Consider the following 5,000-nt stretch of genomic DNA (forward strand, 5'->3'; position numbering starts at 1 on the left):
TGTCTAGTCTTGGTTTTTTAGGGAATCTTGGCATGTTTCCTATTTTGTTTTAAGTTTTGTAGAGAATCATTTATCCAACACATTATAAAGAGTCTTAGCACATACAAGCTTCATGTGTCTAGGAACTAATGGTCTGTTTTCCTTGCAGGTGTGAGGTGTGTCATCTCTTCGCCATCCCATGAACAGCCACACCAGGCCTGATGTACTCCATTGCAGTCAGGGCCTAGTCCAGTTTCATCAGGAAAAGAGGCCGAGCCGAGCATCGCCGCCTTCAGGCCCCACAAGAGGTGCAAAGGGCCTGGTACGTGAGTTTTCATTGCAATCAAGGAAGAGTCAAGTTGCAGCAAGAAGAGTGTAAGTGAAGAATTTTAAGTAGGGGAAAGACTGTCCAGCAGTTAACGGCAGGAAGACGCGTGAAATTCCCTTCGAATTGTGGTTGGGCCAACAAGCAACCGTCAAGGCTTCCAGAGGCACAAGAGTTTTCGGAGTTTTCACCAGGAAGACTTCGTTCCTCAATCAAGCTGACACAAGGACACAAGAATTGGAAAGTGTTGCTTCTTCCAGGCCCTGCTGCAAGTTCTCCAGTGCACTCCAGTCTGGGTCTGGGAATGAAGAGTGTAACAAGCCCCTCTTCTGTACTCAACAAGCACCACCACCACCTTCATTCAGGCTTGGAATAAGTTTTGTACATTCCAGCACTTCAGTAATAAGGGAAACAAGTGACATGTTTATTATATCATGTTGTGTATTACTCACTGACATACACTGGAAAGATGCAGTAAAACAATAAAAATTCAACATGCCATTTTGAACATAATAATATCTTTGGCAAATAAACAACTTTTCTGGGAGTACAGTTCATGCTCTCCAGGTAAAAAAAAAAGCCAGGATTGCTCCAAAATTTTACACCAAGTTTAACATACAATTTGCACAAAGAAGCCCCGTCCGAGCGACACCAGAGTTGCTCGGACAGGGCTTCTACGTGCAAATTGTATGTTAAACTTGGGCATGAACTGTTACCACCATGAACTGTTACCACCAAATATTTTACAGTACACCACTATATGCAAACTCATATATGGGAAATATATAAGAATTGTCACAAATTTATTTGGGAAATATATAAGAATTGTCACAAATTTATTTAAGTCATACAGCAATGCACTGGCAGAGTTAACTGACATGACCTGCTGTGGCACATGGATTGTGACACTTGTACAGCAGCAGGATGCCCAGCACTGGCTGCAGGTGCCCTCCGTTTGGCTCTTCCTGACATCACAGACTGCAGACAGGACACGTCTGCATAAGGGTGATGCAACTTGGGGAAAATGGAAAGTTATGAAGACCTTGAACTTACATCACAAACGCACACACTAATTCTGTCATTGTAATGCCGGCTTTTTGCTCCTAAAAAACTTTGTAAAAACATTTCACTCCCTTTAATAGCCCATCACCTGGCCCAAACAATCCTGAAACACCCCACAACTCTTCCATATCGATTTCTCTTTCTACATCCATGAATTCCCCCAAAAAACATCCTCATTTTTCACCAAATGCCTTTCACGTGCACACCTGCCAACAAAAACTTGAGTCACACGTCCTCTCCTCTTATTTCACACTGATCACTGCAAATCATTCCTTCTAACCCTCTTGACTGACACTCCACAACACGCCTCACCAGTAACACTCATCCATCCTGGTCACTCTCAACGAAAGAACCACACATGCACATAACCAGCCCTTGTGTTGCCTCTCTTGCTATCTTGTGCCACTATTTTCAAGCTTACTGCTTTTCTAATCTTGGTAAGTGTATGCCTCTCCTGCTTTACCAAATATGCATTAATCTTATTCACCACCTTCCTTTTATCCTACACACATGTACATAAAGATTCATACGCACCACGACCATTTCAATATATATCAGTCTCAACAACACTCTGGTTACAGTTGACAATCCCTTATCTAAATTCTTATGACAAAGTGGTGCAGATTTGTCCAGTTTATGGAATGAAACTTGCCAATTTCTGATACCTCCCATGGCAGCAGATCAAGCTCTGGTCTGGTCAGCAATTTTTTGGCAGAGCAAACCTTTCCACCTGTGACATGACACGAAACAACTAAAACACAATTGCTTACCTGAATGTTGGTTCCTGCAGTCCCCACCACCAGTCAGTCACGAGGTTCCAGTGAGATTTTTGCTGCTGAGCTACAGAAGTCTCCCAAGGTTTCCCCCGCCTGCTCTCCGTGTCACCACCTGCGGGGAAAACACACACGTCAGCACTCCTGCTGCTTCACATATACACGATTCGCAACTCAGTCCGGAATTCAACTGTTTCGCTGCAACATTACACGGCACAGGAGGCATAACAGAAGACAGTTACCTGCACATTTAACTCTTAAAACAGTGGGGTGTATTGTAACTGGAAGGTCTCCACATACAGGATAAAAAAGGAGTTTTCATTATGAGGAGAAATTACAGGTCTACACAAATCAGAAGACATGAGAGAGAGAGAGAGAGAGAGAGAGAGAGAGAGAGAGAGAGAGAGAGAGAGAGAGAGAGAGAGAGAGAGAAGAGAAGAGAAGAGAAGAGAAGAGAAGAGAAGAGAAGAGAAGAGAAGAGAAGAGAGAGAGAGAGAGAGAGAGAGAGAGAGAGAGAGAGAGAGAGAGAGAGAGAGAGAGAGAGAGAGAAATAACAAACAAAGAGAATGAAAGCACCACCACCCACCTTTCCACCTGTCCAATCATTACCTTCAAACTGTAGGAAGAATCAAGACTATATTCTGTGACTTCACTGGGACTAGCCCCTCTCTGTAGGCTGTACTGGGTGGACTGGGTGAAGCAAAACATAGTCCCTTCCTTTGGCTTCATTTCTGTGAGTTGTGGGGCTGTGGGGGACTGGGGGACTGGGGGTCTAGTGTGTCTTGTGGTGGTGTGTGGGGCTGTGTGAGAGGTCTGTGGTGGTGTTTTGGTGGTGTCTGAAGGCTGTGGGGCTGTCAGGGGCTGTGTCAGGGGCTGAGGAGGTGGAGGGGCTGCTGTGTGTGTGTCTGTGTGTCTTGGAGGATCTGAACCCAGCCACTGGCATTAATTCTGCTGCTGAGCCAACTCCACCTGAAAAATAAGGAGAGAATTAATGGCTGGTGATAGTATAATAATAATCTATTTCCATTAATGGCTGGTAATAATATAGTAATAATATTCTATCTCTCTGTCTGTCTGTCTGTTTGTCTGTCACCATATCAGGTTGGTGATCCCACATGAGGCAGCCCAGACAAGGTGTACACACACACACACACACAAACCTAACCCAACCACTTACAGCCTTCTTCTAATTGTTCTTCAGAATCTCAATGTCCCCCGTGCCCCGTTCCTTCCACTCAGGGGACAACTTGGAGATGTGGTAACGAAACAGCCTGCACCGCCTGTTGGCGGGGAGGTTTGGTTAGGTTGGCACTGTCTGCATGTTAGGTTAGGTTAATAAAATGAAGAGGGATTAAGTGAAATGAGGAGAGGAGGAGGAGGAGGAGGAGGAGGAGATAAGCAAGAAAAAAAGAAAACAGATTGAGAAGAAAACTAACAACAACAACAATAATAATAATAATAATAATAATAATAATAATAATAATATTAATAATAACTATTTACCTGCAATAAGAAAACCTGACCTGATCTAACAATGATAAAACAGCAAAATTACCAGCAATACTTGACCTAACCTGACCTGACCAAACGTAGAAACTCAGTCTTATCATTTCCTCCTCCTGGTCATCATCACTGACCACCAGGACTTCTGGCAAGGTCACCACTGGTTCAAAGTAAGGGTCGTGCTCCCCCCATTTGCCGCCGTCCCCCTCCTCCGCTGGTTGACCCCTCCCACCTCGCTCACCACGCTGTCATCGGGGTCTGTCTGTGTGTGGAGGAGAGAGAGAGGGGGCGTTATGCTTGGTGGGGCTAGGAGGAAGAGGAGGAGGAGGAGATGGGAAGGGAAAAGTCTAGATGAAAGAAAGAGGAGGAAGAGGAAGAGGACAAACATACATGCATATACAAACCAACAAACAAACAAACAAATATTCAAAGATAAAACTGAAAAAAAATGATAAAAATATTTAAAAAAATCGATATATTCTAACAAACAAACAATCACACACATAACGAACAAACAAGCAAGCACTTAACGAACACACGAAATCACCCCCCCCTCCCCCCCCACACACACACACAAACAATTCCACAAATAAAAAAAATAAATAAACTAAAAATTTCGTTCAAGGTCGGGAAAATAAAATAAGGAGGCATTTTGAGCCCTATTTCCTTTATTTCCCCTCGTCCCTTAGGGCTCATGATGGCAGCCCACACCTACCCCTTACTGGTGGGCAGGTGTGTGTGCTGTAAATCGATAAAAAAAAAAAAATAAAAAAAAGTAATTAATAATGGCAGGGCATCATCACCCACCACTTGATCTTTCCCCGCCACCTGCCCTCATATATCCGCCAAGTTTCCCTATTTACACCTCTCCCCCGCCGCCATTCTCGTGTCTATTGATAGCCAGATGACGTGAGTGTAAAATGCTCGCTATGTTACCTTCTTAGGAGCCATGGTGTCGCAGATGACGAATAATTGTGACAGCTTCTCGCAGTCCCTGAAACGCAATTCTGTAAACAAACTCGCCTGTTGTGGACGCTCGCCGCTAGGGGATACCGCTGAACAGAAACGTAATCTTGATCTTGATTGTTTCCTACGTTTACAACCAGATAAATAAATTAATGAATTAATAAATAAATATCGTCCTTTTAAGATAATGAGGGTTACAGTTATGGTTATAAGTGTATGACGAAAGTGTAATTATTCTTTTTCTTGTTTATGTAAAAGAGGGTGATGCTATGTAGGAATGATTTTTTAAATTGTAATAGAAATTCAGTAATGACAGGTTTATATTAATATAATGCAAACAAAAATAAAGTTACTTTATAAGTATATCTGAGTGTGGTAGGCATTAAAATATA

General features: G+C 43.1%; 2 long non-coding RNA genes across 7 annotated transcripts in view; one reads left to right on the forward strand and one right to left on the reverse strand.

The window, feature by feature from the left end:
* LOC135093441 (uncharacterized) overlaps window positions 1-805 on the forward strand; it is a 3,863-nt gene extending 3,058 nt beyond the window's left edge. Inside the window, exon 3 of the long non-coding RNA XR_010263374.1 lies at window positions 149-805. This is a non-coding gene — a long non-coding RNA (uncharacterized LOC135093441). The remainder of the gene's footprint in view (window positions 1-148) is intronic.
* The window catches only part of LOC135093440 (uncharacterized), a 78,442-nt gene continuing 74,165 nt past the window's right edge, over window positions 724-5,000 (reverse strand). For 2 of the 6 annotated variants that reach the window (XR_010263371.1, XR_010263369.1), the window contains 5 exons: window positions 3,719-3,904; window positions 3,317-3,419; window positions 2,749-3,108; window positions 2,137-2,254; window positions 724-1,299 (listed from right to left, as the gene is read on the reverse strand). This is a non-coding gene — a long non-coding RNA (uncharacterized LOC135093440). Of the gene's footprint in view, window positions 1,319-2,136; window positions 2,255-2,748; window positions 3,109-3,316; window positions 3,420-3,713; window positions 3,905-4,578; window positions 4,733-5,000 lie in introns of all 6 variants that reach the window. The other 4 variants (XR_010263370.1, XR_010263372.1, XR_010263373.1 and 1 more) reach the window with 4 other exon arrangements.

This window comes from Scylla paramamosain, chromosome 43, assembly GCF_035594125.1.
Source record: "Scylla paramamosain isolate STU-SP2022 chromosome 43, ASM3559412v1, whole genome shotgun sequence".
Lineage (NCBI taxonomy): Eukaryota > Metazoa > Arthropoda > Malacostraca > Decapoda > Portunidae > Scylla > Scylla paramamosain.